This window comes from Lithobates pipiens, unplaced genomic scaffold (assembly GCF_037356315.1).
Source record: "Lithobates pipiens isolate NorthernLeopardFrog02 unplaced genomic scaffold, aLitPip1_a1.2 Scaffold_8, whole genome shotgun sequence".
In the NCBI taxonomy this organism is placed as follows: Eukaryota; Metazoa; Chordata; class Amphibia; order Anura; family Ranidae; genus Lithobates; species Lithobates pipiens.
The window spans coordinates 329300376-329320489 of NW_027507903.1; the positions used below are offsets into that span (position 1 = coordinate 329300376).

General features: G+C 44.2%; 1 long non-coding RNA gene across 1 annotated transcript in view; it reads right to left on the reverse strand.

Annotated features, from left to right (window-relative positions):
* Positions 1-3266: 3266 nt before the first annotated feature.
* The window catches only part of LOC143963375 (uncharacterized), an 82536-nt gene continuing 65688 nt past the window's right edge, over positions 3267-20114 (reverse strand). The window contains exon 3 of the long non-coding RNA XR_013270952.1: positions 3267-9724. This is a non-coding gene — a long non-coding RNA (uncharacterized LOC143963375). The remainder of the gene's footprint in view (positions 9725-20114) is intronic.

Genomic DNA, 20114 nt, shown 5'->3' on the forward strand with positions numbered 1-20114 from the left:
GCTGCTTCTCCTGAGTACGGGGATACCACATATGTGGGACTTTTTGGGAGCCTAGCCGCGTACGGGGCCCCAAAAACCAAGCACCGCCTTCAGGCTTTCTAAGGGCGTTACAGTTTTGAAGGCCATAAAATGCCAAGATGGCACAAACCCCCCCCCCCCAAATGACCCCATTTTAGAAAGTAGACACCCCTAAATTTAGGGGTACACTAGTGAGACTAGGTAATAAATGGCGGGTGCCCTGAAACTATAAAAAAATAACTAACCAACCAGCGTCACCTGTAACAGTTATATGGTGATCACTGGTGAAAGGGTTAACTAGGGGGCAATCAGGGGGCTTTATGCGGTAGTATATGGGGGTCCCTGGCGCTATAAAAAGCTGCGGCGAACCTAAATACCTACCTGCCTAACTAGCGTCACCTGTGACACTAATACAGCGATCAGAAAAACGATCGCTTATTAGGCTGGGTTCACACTGGAGCGATGCGGGAACGCCACGAATGCGCGGCGGGTTCCCGCATCGCATGCCTCCCGGCGGCAGTTCACACTGCCCTAGGCGAACTGCTGGGAGTGTCAGTGAAATGTTAATGACACCCCCAGATCAGTTCGCATATCGCAGTGCGATCTGCAAACTTGGATCGCATGGTGTGAACACCCATGCGATCCGATTCTGCTGCGGACCAAAAAAAGGGTCCCGTGTGAGTTTGCGGCGGGTGCGGCGGGTGCGACACGAATTCAGCCATACTATCTGTATAGCTGAACTCGAATCGCACAGAGATCGGATGTGATTTGCACTGCAGTGCGGTGCGAATCACATCCGTTCTCATAAACCGCTGCAATGTGAACCCAGCCTTAGTGACACTGGCGACGGGGGGTGATCACGGGGTTAAACCTTTATTGGGGGGGTTAGGGGGGTACCTTAGAACTAAAGGGGGCTAACCCTAACTGCCCTAACAGTTATTAGTCACAAATGACACCTGCCGGGTGATCAGGGGGTTAAACCTTTATTAGGTAATAAATGGCGGGTGCCCTGAAACTATAAAAAAATAACTAACCAACCAGCGTCACCTGTAACAGTTATATGGTGATCACTGGTGAAAGGGTTAACTAGGGGGCAATCAGGGGGCTTTATGCGGTAGTATATGGGGGTCCCTAGCGCTATAAAAAGCTGCGGCGAACCTAAATACCTACCTGCCTAACTAGCGTCACCTGTGACACTAATACGGCGATCAGAAAAATGATCGCTTATTAGGCTGGGTTCACACTGGAGCGATGCGGAAACGCCGCGAATCCGCGGCGGGTTCCCGCATCGCATGCCTCCCGGCGGCAGTTCACACTGCCCTATGCGAACTGCTGGGAGTGTCAGTGAAATGTTACTGACACCCCCAGATCAGTTCGCATATCGCAGTGCGATCTGCAAACTCGGATCGCATGGTGTGAACACCCATGCGATCCGATTCTGCTGCGGGCCAAAAAAAGGGTCCCGTGCGAATTTGCGGCGGGTGCGGCGGGTGTGGCGGGTGCGGCGGGTGCGGCGAATGGCTGAACTCGAATCGCACAGAGATCGGATGTGATTTGCACTGCAGTGCGGTGCGAATCACATTCGTTCTCATAAACCGCTGCAATGTGAACCCAGCCTTAGTGACACTGGCGACGGGGGGTGATCACGGGGTTAAACCTTTATTGGGGGGGTTAGGGGGGTACATTAGAACTAAAGGGGGCTAACCCTAACTGCCCTAACAGTTATTACAGTCACAAATGACACCAATGCAAAAAAAAAAAAAAAAAAAAAAAAATGACATTGGTGTCACTGTGACTGGGGGGGCAGGGGTAATTGGGGGGGTGATCGGGGGGTAAAGGGGGGGTGTGAGTGTGCCTGGCATGTTCTACTGTGTGTGGGATGTGTTGGTGCAACTCACTGATCCGCTCTCCTCCGTGTCGGAACGAAAAATACCGACACGGAGGAGAGAATACATCACTTCCTCTCCTGTGTTTACATTACAGGAGAGGAAGTGATGTCACCGGGGATTTCTATTCGTCGGGAGCGATCGCGAGGGGGTGGCCATGAATGAATGGCCGTCCCCTCGTCCGGGATCGCTCCCGAACGAAAACCGACCGCCGCAGGCACCGGGCGGGGGCCCGATCGGGCCCCCGACCCGCGGGAGGCAAATCACGTACATGTACGTGCTTATGCCTGCCCGTGCCATTCTGCCGACGTACATCGGCGTGAGGCGGTCGGCAAGTGGTTAAAATCCCTAAAAGAGAACATGAAAATAACCATAAAAGCATTAGATAAGGGAGGCAATGAAGTTTTAATGAACAATGAAATGTATTAAAACATATGTCAAAAAATTCTTAATAATAAAAAATGTTACCGCAAGATTCCTGCCTCCCTGATAGACAGACTTAATCAAGAATTCTTTTAGTAGATGAGGCTTTAGAAGAGGGGATAATTACTAAAGACATGTGGGAATTTATTTGTGTAAAATATCCCTGTATTCCAACTTTTTACGAACTTCCTAAAGTACACAAAGGCTTATTTAATCCGCTAGGAAGACCTATTATTTCTGGGAATGGCAGCATCTCAGAGGGAATCAGTCAGATTATTGACGCCCATCAAGACCACATGTAATGAGCATGGCCTCTTACATCAAAGATACGATTCACCTGTTACAGATATTGAAAAATTTGGAGATTCCCAAATTGGCTATTTTAGTGACTGTGGATGTGGATTTGCTCTATGAGAGCATTCCGCACAACAAAGGAATTTGCCGCTGTGGGATATGTCCTTAGACAAAGGGCTACACAAGAATGTAAGTTGAATCAATTTATTCTACAAATGTTGGATTTCATCCTGCAACATAAAATCTTTCTTTTCAGGGCCGCCCACTACCTTCAGGTACAGAGAGTGGCTATGGGGACATGTTGCGCCCCCTCATATGCCAAACTGTATCTGGGGGAATGGCAGAGTAATTTTTTGTCAGGCGATCGCATATCTATGTATACTCAACACATAATTATGTGACAGAGATACATAGATGACATATTTTTTGTTTGGGATGGTTCAGAGGACAAACTACAGTCTGTCTTGAGCAGATGAATCACAACAATATTAACCTATTCTTCACAATGATAATAATAGAGTTGATTTTTTTGGACATCAGTATCTTAAAAGAACCAAATGGTAGACTAATGAGTAAGCTTTTTAGGAAGGAATAATCAAAGGGGTGAACAGCACTGATCAGTAGACATAAATAGGACCCTCAGAGACAAAGTAAAAACTTTTTATTATTGTTAAAAAAATCATAAAATGTTCACCAAGGCATACAACAGTCAGTTGATGGTCATGCAGAGACTTGGATTAAAAAACTGCCAGTACCTGGAGGCTGGAACCGCATGGATGACATGCCTAAGTGGCTTAGGGAAACCCAGCACAAAGCTGTTGAACAAAGAACACAGGAGCACTGCTGGTGGGGAGCCCATCCAGGACCATAAGGCCAGCGGTCTGATGAAGGGGGAACCAAACTGCAGGCACAGGAACTTGTTGGGGCCAGTATACAACAGCCGCTCGCACTGTGTACGAAACCCAAAAGTGATGTCACAGCCTGGCGGAGGTCAGCCAAGGGAATCCAAAGAGTATGGGCAAATCCTGCTGCTAGGTAGGGCCAATTAGGAACTGCTGATATCAAGGGTGTAAAGAGTCAAATATAACCGACTGGAGACATTACATGTTTCGGCGGCACGCCCCTACTTCAGGTTATCTGATTAGTCGGCAGAGTGTGAAGATTAAATAGGGGAAAATGACCCAGAAGTATAAGTGTGGGAGGGGGAGGAGCTAGCAACCCCTGTCATCCATACGGATCCACCCACCCGAGTGGATAGTAACAATATCCAGTGCACAATACTTTATCAACAATTGCATATCTTAAAAACGTACTATTGAAAAGTAATAGTATTAATAATAATAAAAATCAAAAAACTAAAAACAACAGTTTTTTTATTTTTTTATTTTTATTATTATTAATATTATTACTTTTCAACATAGATTGACTTCAGTACAACCAGCCTGCCCCCAGAAGATGCATTGAACTTCGGCTGGTGCCCGCTGACATGGCAGAGAGATTTGATCCATCTTTGGCTGGCTTTAGTCTGAGCCTTCCCTAGACATTTACATGTTTTTTAGATCATTTGTTATGATCGATATTCATTAATTTGGATAAACTAAGTAACTTTAGATAAATTTGAATTCATTACGTTCCATTCATATAGATGCGGTATTCGTGATTTTGATAATTCGTATCTTCAGATAAATTCAAATTCATTTCATTCCATTTGTTTAAATGCAAATGCATCCGAAAATAAGAAAGAAAATCAGAAAATTCGTAAACCCGAAAGAACAAAAAACATTCGGATAATTTATATTCCTTATCTATTACCTCTCTCTCACCATAGATAGATGCATGCATTGCATGCATCTATCTATGGTCGCCGCTGCCACCCCCTACTGCACCGGGCACCTGAGTTACATTGACAGTTTTTTTAAGCGCCTGATTAGAGCCGTGGGCTCTAATAGGCATCCTGATTAGAGCCGTGGGCTCTAATAGGCACCCTGATTAGAGCCGCGGGTTCTAATAGGCATCCTGATTAGAGCCGTAGGCTCTAATAGGCTTCCAAAATGGTAAACAGCAGGGGCAAAGCTGTGCATTTGCTGTTTGCTCAGTGTTGTGTTAGGAAAGCGAATAAATCGCTTTTCTAGCACTGACCCGCCTTTCAGCCAATCAGGTGCTTAGGTCTGGTTACCTGTCACCTGGCTGAAACAACAGGCACTGTGATTGGATGCCTGATAGAGAGGACCGGAGACATCAAGGAGTGTGGATGTGGAGGACGCCACCATGACCCGCTGTGAGACAGATAAGTCCCGACTCCCGGGTGATGCACACTGGCAGCATTTGATGGGGCACAGTAGCCGCAATTGATGGGCACAGTGGCAGCAATTGATGGGTGCAGTAGATGCGTTTGATGGCACAGTGGTGGCAATTTATGGGTACAGTGGCTGTGTTTAATGGTACAGTAGCTGCGTTTGATGGGCACAATGGCTGCACTTGATTGGCACAGTGGTTGGGCTTGATGGGCACAGTGTCTGCAATTGATATTCTTTTTCAGTTTGTTTGCGCCCCCCAAAAAATTTGCAGCACCAGTCGCCACTGAACTGTACATCAAACTGGAGAAATGTGAGTTTGAACAAACCCAAATCCAGTTCTTGGGATAAATAATTTCTCCAGAAGGAGTGAGCATAGATCCCAATATGATCAAAGCAGTGATTGATTGGTCCCCCCTAGAAACATTTGGGAAATACAATGATTTGTTGGATTTTCAACTTTTACAGATTTATAAGGAATTTTTCCAAGGTAATTGCACCAATTACGCAGCTGATGAAGAAAGGGGCCCTTTTTTTGTGGTCACCTGAGGCATAGGCTGCCTTAAGTAAACTAGATTCTTTTCACTTCTGCAGTGCTGGTACATCCTAATACTGAACTACCTTTCATGGTGGAAACTAATGCTTCAAACTCTGCTATGGGAGCTATCCTTTCTCAGTAAATTGGAGAAAAAATGTAGCTTCATCCTTGTATTTATTTCTCTTGGTCTTTAGTCTTCAGTTGAAAATAATTATGACATTGGAAATAAGGAGTTGCTGGCAATTAAAAAAACATGTTCTGAGTGGAGTCATCTGCTGGAAGAGACCAAGCATCCTGTAACTGTCCTTACTGATCATACAATATTAGAATGTATTCATTCTGCCAAAAGATTGTCTTAGAGACAAGCACGTTAAATCCTATTCTTTTACAGGTTCAATTTCATTATTTTGTATTGCCCTGGGTCAAGAAAAAATTTGACAGATGCCTTATCATGAATGTTATCTGGGTCTCTTCAGAAAGGCAACTCTCAATGTACTACCCTGAGTAAAAACCTTAACCTTAAGCTGCGTAGGGAGTTTTTCACTGTCAGAGCGGTAAAGATGTGGAACTCTCTTCCACAATCGGTGATGTCGGCAACAAGTATAGATAGTTTTAAAAGACTCTTTTATGTGCATTTTAGCTAAAACAACATAAGGGGATATGGGAAATTATTTTTCTACACACACACACACAACTACACAGGTTGAACTGGATGGACTGTTGTTTTTATTCAACCTTACCAATTACATAACTATGTAAAAGGACTCTCTAGGGGCCATGCGTTCTAAGGCATTTCTGAATCAAGAAGGGTTATAATAATGATCCACTTCTTAATCATACTTCTTAATCATTCTTCTAAGGACATTAACCTCAGTTACAAGAACAGCCTTCAGACGCAATCAGATCGCCCCTATGTACCGGAATCTGCTTAGGTAGAAGTTCTCAGGTTGGTTTATGATTCTAAGCTTGTAGGGCATTTTGGGGCCTTTAAGACACAAGAGCTTTTATCATGTTCTTTTTGGTGGCTGGGTAAGAAGATGGATGTCAAAAACTACGAAGTCTTGTGTCTGACTGCTGTGTGCAATAAGACACCCTATCTTCTCCTCTGGGGTTATTCCAACCACTCCCTTTCCCATCAAGACCATGGGGGTCAATTTCTATGAACTCATGTCAATTTTCTCTTTTCAAAATAAATGATTACTGTTTTGGCAATCATTGACTGTCTCGCTAAGATGGCTCACTTTATACCAGCTAATGAGGTACCCACTGCAACTGCGGAGTTGATTGTCCGAGAAGTCTTTATACTACATGGAATTCCTTATGATGTAATATCTGACAGAGAAGTACAATTTAACTCAAAATTCTGGAAAAGTTTCTGCGCAGTTTTAAGTGTTACAAATAACTTGTTCTCTGCTTTTCAACCTCAAGCTAATGGTCAGTCTAAGAGGACCAATCAAACTCTGGTTATCATTTCGTTTTTATTCCTGATCTCCCTATCCCATATCTAATTACTGCAGACGGCTAAACTATATTACAGAAAATTCATCAGAAATTGATTGATACTTTGAAGGAGGCTCAGGAATATTACAAAGAGGCTGCCAGCTGAAATGCTGGACAGCTCCTAATATGGTCCTGTGGACATTCCTGATTTATACCTTGTCTTTGTTGGCATCCCAACTGCTACAGTCACTGGCATCTGAGCCTGAGGCCAGACCGTGACCATAACCTACCTCTCAATCTATCCCTTACATGCATCATTGGTACTGGCATCAATTCATTTTAAAAATGTTTGCACTAGTATACAATGTTCCAAACATCTGAGACTAAAAATTCATCCTGAAATTGTCATGAAAACTATCAGTCCATCTTTGGGCACCAATTGGTGTGACAGAGCAGACTTTTTAGGGTGATAACTGTAAAGCAAATGGGTATAATACATGGGATGTGTATATGTTGCTGTTAGCTACTGTTTTTATACAGGCTGTAGACCCAGGATGATCAACTGAGGCAGTGTTTACCACAATGAGATTGAATAAGCAAGTAAAATAAGCTGATGTATTCTTGCACTGTACTATAGATCTGGTCAGTCCAAAATCACAGTTTAAGCAACACAGGCTCCCCAAGGGTGGGTCAGGCTAGGAATGACCCACCAAAGAGTGTGGAGTTGTATGAGATATCAGTCCGGTGTGCACTCACAAGCTGTGCCATTGCCCTCAAGCCATGTGTATTCTGCCAATCAAGCTAAGGTGGATATCCATCAGCTGCCTAACTAAGTGAAAATCCTTTACTACAAGTGTCATGCCAAGTCAGCTGATTATTCCAGCAGTACCAAGGAACTTTGGAACTGACCCATAAATTAACTTTGTACATAGCCATTTCTGTGTGCTGTGATCCTTACTAAAGTTTTTTTTTTAGAAGTGTGTTATCTTCTGTACAGTTCAATTTTAGTACAGCTTGTAAGTGGGTTGGAAGTTATGCAAGTTAGGTGCTGTCCCCAGATGGGAGGATAAGAGTTAATATTTTCCTGGTTCATTGGTTTTGGTGGGTTTTTCTCTGGGTCTGACCCACTGATCCTGTGTTATAAAAGTGGCACAGTGGTCTGGTTAGAGAGAGAGGAAGGAGAGGGGCGTGCATGTGTAGACCAGTGAGATATCCTAGAGACCCAGGGTTCAGTGCCCATGAGGGGAAAGAGTTGGAGAACAGCAACCGGGAGGAGCAAAAGAATGTCACTTACTATTGCCGAGATGTAAAAGTCATCAGAAACTTGGGGTTCGCCCCAAGGACACCAGCTGCTGGAGTATACCACTGATGAACTCTGCATTATACATGAACCCTACCTTTGCAGGTATGCTGGGGCAGCACATAGTCAGAGTTTGGGTTAAGGACATAGGAAGGAATAATGTTTCTGCATGTTGGACTTTGTAATGTGTTTTGCACTTTTTCAAGTAAAGCTTGAAACCTTGTTCCTGCCTGCTCTGAAGTTACTAAAAGGGGTGTAATGCAAGTAACCGGCACTGTTCCATAGTTCAGGTCACTGAGGTACTTTAGGGTATAAACATATAAGTTCAAGAGTAATACAGTGTGAAGACACAAGGCTAACCTAGAATGATGGAAGCTACAAGCAGCCTGTCATTAAGTGTGTCCCTGTGATAGGTGGGATAGCCTCTTGCAGGAGAGAGTTGTTGTTGGAATTCTTTCAGTGACCAGTCTGTTTCCCATAGTAACAGAAGTAGACTCCTGCCACAGAGGCCCTCAGCCTGTACCCAGGTACAAAGGAGTTAAGTGAAGTGAAGGGCACACATGGAGTCCAAGTCTATGCTATGTGCACAGTGGGGCCCCATACAATTACTGAGAGTGAAGTAGCGGTGATACACTGGACAGGTGTATGTGGACAAGACTAAGAGTATCCCCTCCTAAATGCAAGTTACAGAGAAGATGTACATTGTCACAGGGACCGGAGAGTTGACTGGAGAACAGTTACAGTGCAGGTGTACACAGTGTACATTCATCTCTAAAAGCAGAGACCTGCCTTAAGGTCAAGTATTTCCCCATGACCGTCTCAGCTATTTTCTAGGGCACTGATGAAGAGGGCACAGAAGTAAAGGTATCCCATGTGAGGTAAAGTGATCCTGTTACAGGTGCCTAGCATAGTCCAGAAGAACCCATTACTGGGTAGGCCTCTCATGTGACCCTTGCTTGGTGCCCAATGAGGAGGGAAACATTAAGGATGTGATGACCACCCCATGATCCTACTACCACCCCTTACAAGCTTATTAATCTGTAGGGCCCTTTAACAGCTGTTTCCAACCAGGTGATCGCTGGGCAATGTCTCTGTCAAATTTAAGCATAAGGTTGGTGGTATATAAGGACTGGTGGGTGGAATTATGGAATCCTGTTGTCCGCAGTTGGCAAAAAAGCTAAGGAGGAACTTCACACAGGTATCTCATAAAAAGTTTGGACTTACTGAATCAGTCAAGTCATTCTGCTCATACAGCATGATAAATGCATTGTGTGTGACATGGGTTGAACAGGAGCCACAAGGAGTAGCTATACCAACTTCTGTATACTCATCCATCTTCAACTCCTTGTGATTCCCAGTGTGCTCCTATTGATTTTCTCCCTGCATTTGTTTTCATTATTAATAATGGATAGGATCATTTTTCCATCATCGTGCATGAAGGCAAATTTTGTGTAAAAATCAATTGAGTGAGCGCCGTGGATTACTTGTTTGTCTTTTTTTCCTCTTGCTTTCATCTCTTGAATACACGTTCCTTGGAGATAAAAAGCAGGTTGTTAGGGAACAAATTCCACAACTTATAAATGAAAGAAATAACAAAGAAAAAGACAATAAATAAAATAAGGGAACAAATTCCACAACTTAAAAATGAAAGAAATAACAAAGAAAAAGCCAATAAATAAAATAAAACAAAAATAATTACAAACGGTTTATACTGAAAATATGGCTGCATTATTGTTGTCAATAGCTACAGTGCCTTTCAAAAGTATTCAACACCCTCAGATTTTTACCTATTTTGTTACATTACAGCCTTTAGTTCAATGTTTTTTTTTATCTGAATTATATGTGATGGATCAGAACACAATAGTCTAAGTTGGTGAAGTAAAATTAGAAAAATATATACATACAACTATTTTTCAGTAATTAAAAAACTGATAATTGGCATGTGCATATATATTCACCCCCTTTATTATGAAGCCCATAAAAAGCTCTGTTGCAACCAATTACCTTTAGAAGTCACATCATTAGTGAAATGATGTCCCCCTGTGTGCAATCTAAGTGTCACATGATCTGTCATTACATATACACACCTTTTTGAAAGGCCCCAGAGCCTGCAACACCTAAGCAAGAGGCACCACTAACCAAACCCTGCCATGAAGTAACTCTCCAAACAAGTAAGGGAAAATGTTGTTGAGATGTACAAGTCAGGATTAGGTAATAAAAAAAAAACATCAAAATCTTTCATGATCTCTAGGAGCACCATCAAATCTATCATAACCAAATGGAAAGAACATGACGTAACAGCAAACCTGCCAAGAGACGGCCGCACACAAAAACTCATCATAGAGACCTAAGGTAACCCTGGAGGAGCTGCAGAGTTCCACAGCAGAGACTGGAGTATGTGTACATACCCTGTTTCCCGAAAATAAGACCTAGCGCGATTGTCGTTGATGGCTGCAATATAAGCCCTACCCCCCAAATAAGCCCTAGTTAAAGTCCCTGTAGGTCTTCTTATCAGGGTAAGGCTTATTTTCAGGGAAACAGGGTAGGACTTATTTGGGGGGTAGGGCTTATATTGCAGACATCACTGACAATCACACTAGGTCTTATTTTTGGGGAAACAGGGTAGGACGACAATAAGCCGTACGCTCCATAGAGTTGGGCTTTATGGCAGAGTGAATAGTTATGCATATTGACTTTTTCTGTTGTTTTGTCCTATTTGTTGTCTGCTTCACAATAGTAATAAAAAAAAATCTTCAAAGTTGTGGGCATGTTCTGTAATTTAAATTATGCAAATCCTCAAACAATCTATAGCTATACTGTATTATCAAAGTTAATACCCTGTTAACCTTTGAATAACTGTTTATTTCTTACTTCATTCATCAATACCACATTATATAGTGTACCTAAATGTACATTAGGCATCATTGCTTAGTTCTGGTGATTTTGCAAGGACCAGGTGATGACTGCCTTATTATATTATTATAGACAAATTTAGAATGGCATTGCTTATTGTTTTAGAGGAGAGAAGGGGGAGTCAGTCACTATTATTTGGGCTTTCCCGGACAATAGTGCATCCTAATGCAGTAAAGTTGCTGCTGGAGATTTTCCTTAGATCATCAGCATGTACAGTTGCAACAGCTGAGTTTGAATTTATATGCAAGAATCTATCCATATTGTTTGTCAGGTAAAAATTCTGTGCAAATATTGTCTGATTTCTATGTCCGGCTTAAATGTGCCCTTTATTTCGAAATTTAAGCCTTTAATTGCATACCTTAAACTACCTGCTCCAAGAATTTTTATAGTGTGCCAGTCCACACCAGCTTAAAAAGCATACATTCAGAAAATAGACCAAACCACCCAACTTTTTGGAACCTGCAGACAAACATTGTTTGCTGGCAATACATCCTCTTTTGTTGCTACAAATAATAACCTGGGAATCTCAGCTTCCTCTGTACATATATATTCACATAATAAATACACAAAGCAAGATTTTCAATAAAAAATGAGGGTAATGTTTCCTACTGCAGCTGGTAGCACAGTTTGCTACTTTATTAAATCTAATATGCGAAAAATGATGCTTACCTCTCAGTATCCGTCTTATCTATGACCATGTGCAAACTCCTTTATAGCTGAAAAGTTTAGTTCAATGCATGCACATCAGAAAATGTCTGCCATCCCACAACTTGACCATGGACAGTAAAGCAAGCCTCACTATTAGTGATGGACGAACTTCCGACGGGACGTTTCGCGAACGCGAAACGCGAACGGACACAAACGTTCGCAAAAACGACCGTTCGCCGCGGGCTCCATTGACTTCAATGGGAGGCGAATTTCGCAAACCTTTAGGTCGAATTTGCGGCCACGGGGTAATTATTAGGGGGTAGCACGTAGTCCCACCACCTGGACAATAGCATAATACATGTATGAGGTGAATTTGGGATCGATAACTACAAGCATTTTTTTTTTATTTGGGAAATTGTTCTGACAATTCAGGACTATGGAGCTAATGAAGGCAATGGAGGAGAGGGAAGGTCAGGGACCAGGGTAGGCAAACAAGAGGGTGCAGGAGATACAGAGCACTGACAGCAGCACCGTAATACAGAGCACTGACATCAGCACCGTGACATACAGCGCTGACAGCAGCTCCGTGACATACAGCGCTGACAGCAGCTCCGTGACATACAGCGCTGACAGCAGCTCCGTGACATACAGCGCTGACAGCAGCTCCGTGACATACAGCGCTGACAGCAGCTCCGTGACATACAGCGCTGACAGCAGCACCGTGACATACAGCGCTGACAGCAGCTCCGTGACATACAGCGCTGACAGCAGCTCCGTGACATACAGCGCTGACAGCAGCTCCGTGACATACAGCACTGACAGCAGCTCCGTGACATACAGCGCTGACAGCAGCTCCGTGACATACAGCGCTGACAGCAGCACCGTGACATACAGCGCTGACAGCAGCTCCGTGACATACAGCGCTGACAGCAGCTCCGTGACATACAGCGCTGACAGCAGCTCCGTGACATACAGCGCTGACAGCAGCTCCGTGACATACAGCGCTGACAGCAGCACCGTAAGCAGCCCCAGGAGGAAGTCAGCACAGCACAGGGATGGTGTGATCCCCTCATAATAAGAACCCCCAGGAGGAAGTCAGCACAGCACAGGGATGGTGGGAGCCCCTCATAATAAGAACACCCAGGAGGAAGTCAGCACAGCACAGGGATGGTGGGAACCCCTCATAATAAGCAGCCCCAGTAGAAATATGACACCGCTCAACCTCTTCAAAGAGGAGGGTAGGGGCATATAGTACGGTGTGCTTTTTTGGGTCAGGGAAGTGAGCCAAATGAATTAAGAAGGTCTGTGTGCTTGATTCCAAAAATTGTTTATAGACATATACATGGTCTACTGATCACATGTGTTGAATTCCTCCGAGATCCATGCCTCATTCATTTTTAGAAATGTGAGGTAGTTAACACTGTCGTGAGCTAGGCGAGTACGCTTATCGGTCACAATCCCCCCTGCTGCGCTGAACGTCCTTTCGGACAGGACACTGGATGAGGGGCAAGCCAACAGTTCGATTGCAAATTGGGCAAGCTCTGGCCAGAGGTCAAGCCTGCCCACCCAGTAGTCTAGGGGTTCATCACTCCTCAGAGCGTCCACATCGGCCGTTAACCCAATGTAGTCGGACACCTGACGGTCTAGGCGTTCCCTGATGCTGGATCCGGATGACACCTGTCGATGGGTCGGCTGAAAGAATGACCTCATATCCGAAGTCACCAACACATCTTCAAACCGGCCTCTTCTTGCAGGCGCTGTTGGATTGGTACCCGCAAATCCTTCTCTGGGAGTGGGAATTGCTCCTCTGCCAGCGCACGCAAAAGCAGAATGCAGCATTTCTCGAAGCAAGGCCTGGAAGTGCTGCATTCTGACAGCCCTCTGCGACGGCGGTAACATTTCCGCCATTTTGTGTTTGTACCGGGGATCTAAGTACGTTGCCACCCAGTACTGGTCCTTGACCCTCATGCTTTTTATACGGGGGTCCCTATTAAAACACTGGAGCATGAAGGCCCCCATTTGCACTCAAGCGGAAGGTATGTGGTGGTGGTGGTGTTGTTGGTGGTAGTGTCTTTGGGGGTGCACATAGCAGAGAGTGAAGAAGAGGGTGCAGATCGAGAGGATGAGGAGGGTGCAGAAGAATAAGGCTGAGTGAGCCACTCAACCAAGTCTGGTGCGTCCTTTAAAGTAATTGAACGCACCTTCTGCAACTTCCCACTTTGGCTCAAGGCTGTTGCTCCTGCCCTACCCCTACCACCCCTGCGGAAGGGCCTGCCTCTTCCTCTGCCTGTCATTTTTTAAATCACCCTGTGACAAAACTCTTAGTCCCTATACCGCTGAAGGACTGCTGCAGTATAGGGCAGCGGTCAGCAGTAGTGCACGTCAACCCTATGTATTGTGGACCGATAGCGGTCCTTACAGAACAGCAGACTGTACTGCACTCAGGCCTATGTACCGTAGCACCCTATACCAAGTTACCAGTCCTTATAAAAACTTTTGTGGACCAAGCAGGTTGTGTGTTAGTGTTTAGCAGACTGTGCGTCAGTCCCTATACCGCTGAAGGACTGCTGCAGTATAGGGCAGCGGTCAGCAGTAGTGCACGGCAACCCTATGTATTGTGGACCGATAGCGGTCCTTACAGAACAGCAGACTGTAACGCACTCAGGCCTATGTACCGTAGCACCCTATACCAAGTTACCAGTCCTTATAAGAACTTTTGTGGACCAAGCAGGTTGTGTATTAGTGTTTAGCAGACTGTGCGTCAGTCCCTATACCGCTGAAGGACTGCTGCAGTATAGGGCAGCGGTCAGCAGTAGTGCACGGCAACCCTATGTATTGTGGACCGATAGCGGTCCTTACAGAACAGCAGACTGTACTGCACTCAGGCCTATGTACCGTAGCACCCTATACCAAGTTACCAGTCCTTATAAAAACTTTTGTGGACCAAGCAGGTTGTGTGTTAGTGTTTAGCAGACTGTGCGTCAGTCCCTATACCGCTGAAGGACTGCTGCAGTATAGGGCAGCGGTCAGCAGTAGTGCACGGCAACCCTATGTATTGTGGACCGATAGCGGTCCTTACAGAACAGCAGACTGTAACGCACTCAGGCCTATGTACCGTAGCACCCTATACCAAGTTACCAGTCCTTATAAGAACTTTTGTGGACCAAGCAGGTTGTGTATTAGTGTTTAGCAGACTGTGCGTCAGTCCCTATACCGCTGAAGGACTGCTGCAGTATAGGGCAGCGGTCAGCAGTAGTGCACGGCAACCCTATGTATTGTGGACCGATAGCGGTCCTTACAGAACAGCAGACTGTAACGCACTCAGGCCTATGTACCGTAGCACCCTATACCAAGTTACCAGTCCTTATAAGAACTTTTGTGGACCAAGCAGGTTGTGTGTTAGTGATTAGCAGACTGTACGTCAGTCCCTATACCAATGAAGGACTGCTGCAGTATAGGGCAGCGGTCAGCAGTAGTGCACGGCAACCCTATGTATTGTGGACCGATAGCGGTCCTTACAGAACAGCAGACTGTACTGCACTCAGGCCTATGTACCGTAGCACCCTATACCAAGTTACCAGTCCTTATAAGAACTTTTGTGGACCAAGCAGGTTGTGTATTAGTGTTTAGCAGACTGTGCGTCAGTCCCTATACCGCTGAAGGACTGCTGCAGTATAGGGCAGCGGTCAGCAGTAGTGCACGGCAACCCTATGTATTGTGGACCGATAGCGGTCCTTACAGAACAGCAGACTGTAACGCACTCAGGCCTATGTACCGTAGCACCCTATACCAAGTTACCAGTCCTTATAAGAACTTTTGTGGACCAAGCAGGTTGTGTGTTAGTGATTAGCAGACTGTACGTCAGTCCCTATACCAATGAAGGACTGCTGCAGTATAGGGCAGCGGTCAGCAGTAGTGCACGGCAACCCTATGTATTGTGGACCGATAGCGGTCCTTACAGAACAGCAGACTGTACTGCACTCAGGCCTATGTACCGTAGCACCCTATACCAAGTTACCAGTCCTTATAAGAACTTTTGTGGACCAAGCAGGTTGTGTATTAGTGTTTAGCAGACTGTGCGTCAGTCCCTATACCGCTGAAGGACTGCTGCAGTATAGGGCAGCGGTCAGCAGTAGTGCACGGCAACCCTATGTATTGTGGACCGATAGCAGTCCTTACAGAACAGCAGACTGTACTGCACTCAGGCCTATGTACCGTAGCACCCTATACCAAGTTACCAGTCCTTATAAGAACTTTTGTGGACCAAGCAGGTTGTGTGTTAGTGTTTAGCAGACTGTGCGTCAGTCCCTATACCGCTGAAGGACTGCTGCAGTATAGGGCAGCGGTCAGCAGTAGTGCACGTCAACCCTATGTATTGTGGACCGATAGCGGTCCTTACAGAACAGCAGACTGTAACGCACTCAGGCCTATGTACCGTAGCACCCTATACCAAGTTACCAGTCCTTATAAGAACTTTTGTGGACCAAGCAGGTTGTGTATTAGTGTTTAGCAGACTGTGCGTCAGTCCCTATACCGCTGAAGGACTGCTGCAGTATAGGGCAGCGGTCAGCAGTAGTGCACGGCAACCCTATGTATTGTGGACCGATAGCGGTCCTTACAGAACAGCAGACTGTACCGCACCCAAGCCTATGTACCGTAGCACCCTAGACAGACCAAGTTACCAGTCCTGATAAAGAGCTTTGTGGAACAAGTGAGTTGTGAATGATTAGCAGACTGCAGCAGAAGGGCAGCAGTCAAGTATAATATTCTTTCTATATTTGGAAGAAAGAATATTATACGTGTACAAGCCTATTACCGTACCACTGATACCAGTCCTGAAAAGAACCTTTGTGGAACTAATAGTAACAGCAAGTCTTTAAAATTATCCTCACTGCCTGACACACTGCTTCCTGCCTGTCCCTATACAAATTGGCAAAAAAGAGTAGGCTGGAACGATTAGCTGGAACAGCTCTTTTGTGGACCTGATAGTAACAGCTAATGATGATGATGATGATGATGATGAAGAAAGACTAATCTGGCTGAGCTGTCCCTAAAATAGCAGCATACAGCGCTCTGTCCCTTTATCTAAACTGACAAAAGAAACTCAGGCTGCTGACCTAACACCTATACCAGTCCTGAAAAGAACTTTTGTGTACCAAATAGCTAGCGTTTTCTCTGTCCCTACTCCACACAGGATCCTTTCCCTACAGTGACAGAAGAAAGAATGTAAAATGGCCACCGGATCGGGTGTATTTATAGGTTAGGGGGAATGTCCAAGTGTCCATGAGCTGTCATGTCTCAATTGGTTGTCCTGTAACACATGATAAACGTGTCACGAAAGGTTAAAGTTCTTGTATACATTAAACACGTAAGTCCGCCGGGGCGAACGACGGAAAAAGGCGTTCGAACCCGCGGACGGCGAAAGTCGGAAATTCGCCGCGAAACGACCGCCGGGCGAAACGTTCGTCCATCACTACTCACTATGAATTTAGGGATCACAAAAATCAAAATATAAGGCATTCATGGTGATATGCATTTTACAAAGCTTTACTGGTCTTGACAAGTGATACATAACAAAGTTTCATGTTTTTGGATTTTGACTTCAAAAGGGACATTTAAACATTGGGATACAATTACCTATGTTTTTAGTATTGATAGCATAGCTACCTGTAGATAACATAGAAAGTGAGTAAGTTGGAGCTGTTTTTTTAATAGATTTTTGTGCATTTCAAGACAAGCTCAGTGCATTAACGTCTCAGTCACATATAATGCCAAACCAATCAAAATGGTACATCTAAGGCCACAAAATGGATAATATTATTGTTGGAATACATTGTTCAAGTGATTGTAAAGGCTCATTTTTTTTCTTTAAAAATAACAAAAATGTTATACTTACCTCCTCTGTGTAGTTGGTTTTACACAAAGCAGCCCAAATCCCCCTCTTTGCTGTCCCTGGCTCCTCTTCCTATCGAGTGACCCTTAGCCAGCAGTCAACTACAGGGGACACCCGAGCTGAGTAAGAGCTCTGCGTATCCATTCAAACACAGAGCCCCAATCTGGCCCGACCCCTCTCCCCCCTGATTGGCTGACTGATTTTGATTGACAGCAGCAGGAGCCAATGGCACCACTGCTGTGTCTCAGCCAATCAGGTGGAGTCTCTGGGACAGCTAAAACAATCATGGAGAGAAGGGTATCAGTTAAGTAATGAGGGGGTGCGGGGGACACTGCTACACACATAAGGTTTTTATCTTAATGCATAGAATGCATTAAGATAAAAAAACGTCTGCCTTTACAACTTATTTCATGTATTTTTGTACAACTACAGATATATTTTTCAACCAGTAGATGGCAGTGTTTATAGGTTTGTAGCTGCTCTATGGTAAACTCAGCAAAGCCCATGTGGACTGTTCTGTAGGTCTATATACAGAATTTCTAACAATTATTAACCCTGATTCAACAAAATATATCAGGTTGCAATGTTTCCATCAAAAAGCCAAGTACAGAGTGCTGACATTACAGCTTTGTAGACCAGGAGTCTTCAAACTATGGCCCTCCAGTTGTTCAGGAACTACAATTCCCATCATGCCTAGTCATGTCTGCGAATGTCAGAGTTTTACTCTGTTTTACTTTGTTTACTTTAGTTTTACTTACTAAAAGGTCTTTCAACTCATAGCATGCTATGAGTAAGGACATTGCGACCAAAACGTGTTAGAATTGTTTTACTGGATGTACTTGTGTAGCCAATAGGGATTTTCAATGTTTGAGTCCACCTAGTTGCCAGCTTATATCTATCAACGTTAAAAATACAGAGGGACTGCACATCCTAGCCACGAGCACCAGTTTTCAGCCTTGGATAGCATCACCAGCAGTATAGCTTGGGTATTGTATTCAGTAACTAAAAGGTCTACCTGGACAAAAAAGGGTGCCTGTGGATAAGGGATGGTGTCTTTCACACTCACCTGGGACTCTCTTTAGAGAGATCAAATATAACAAGATCTAGAAGCAATGCAAAAAGCTGCAACCAAGTAAAGCTTGCACACTCATATAGTCATTATCAAATTCCAATGAAATTCACATTGGGTTCAATTTTTTCTGTACATGGTTCCTTGCTGCTTAATTACAGGCATACCCCACTTTTAAGTACACAATGGGGTTTATTTACTAAAGCTGGAAAGTGCAAAATCAGGCTCACTTCTGCATAAAAAACCAATGAGCTTGCAGGTTTTATTATCAAAACTTAATCGAACAAGCTGGGGTTAGCAGTTAGCTGGTTTCTATGTAGAAGTGAGCCTGATTTTGCACTTTCCAGCTTTAGTAAATAAATCCCATTGCATACCTAAAAGTGGGGTATGCCTGTAAGCTGATATAACTGGAACAAGTAAAGACTGATCTGTTGCCATTGGCGTGCAATCCGATTTCATGCTTTTTTCTACTGCAGTAAGTTTGAAAAATAACATCTGATTTGCTGCTATGGCTAGACCACCTATTTTCCTTTGCCAAGGTTAACTTCAATAAACCCCAATACATTTGCTTCTTCTACTCCTCAGGCTAACCAAATAAAATGCACTGAAATTCCTGAGAACAATACGCAAAGAGACAAGGCTCCTACCTGTTACAGAAAGTGCTGGGATCCTCTGCACTCCACTAGACAACTCTGCCAATAGCATTTACACAGGGGAGAAAATCTTGCAGGAAGGAAGTGTTTGCCCAGGAGTCTTTTTTATTCAGTAAAAAAATATCTGTGTACTATAAAAATCACTTAACCACAGTTAATTACCTACTAGGGTGGCCCTAAAAAGCCCAGTCCCCCCCAAAATTTGCACTTGGCCTCTGAATCAGGGTGGGGGATTTTTGATCTTCTTTCATCCAGACACTAAGCCTGCCAAATTGAAATAAGGTTTCACATAACTAACATAGCCTTATTAAAGCTGCAAGGTATCTATTTTCTCCTGGCGTCAAAGTAACTTTTCATCTTTGTTCACAGTATATTCTGACTACAGTATATCTGCGCTTTACCATATAAATATTAACCTTCAAAACAATCTTCACATAACTTAGAAGCAAACAACAAAATATTCTCTAAAAAGTCAAGACAAGCCTTTGTTGTGCAGTTTGTGTACTGTGTGATGAGCAGTCCAGCCCTCAACCATGTCAGAACATGCAAGGCACAGCGGAGTAGTCACTGAAAGTAATCCTCCTATGATGATGACAATAAAAAGGCTACATAAAGAAAAGGAGCTGCTGAATAATTCATTAGCACTCCAGATGGGTCTGCTGACATCGTTATAAAGCGAGAGAACAACTTTCAATCTGAGGAAATAATCAGAGGGAAAAAACACAAGGAGCTGAAGAGGTTTCCT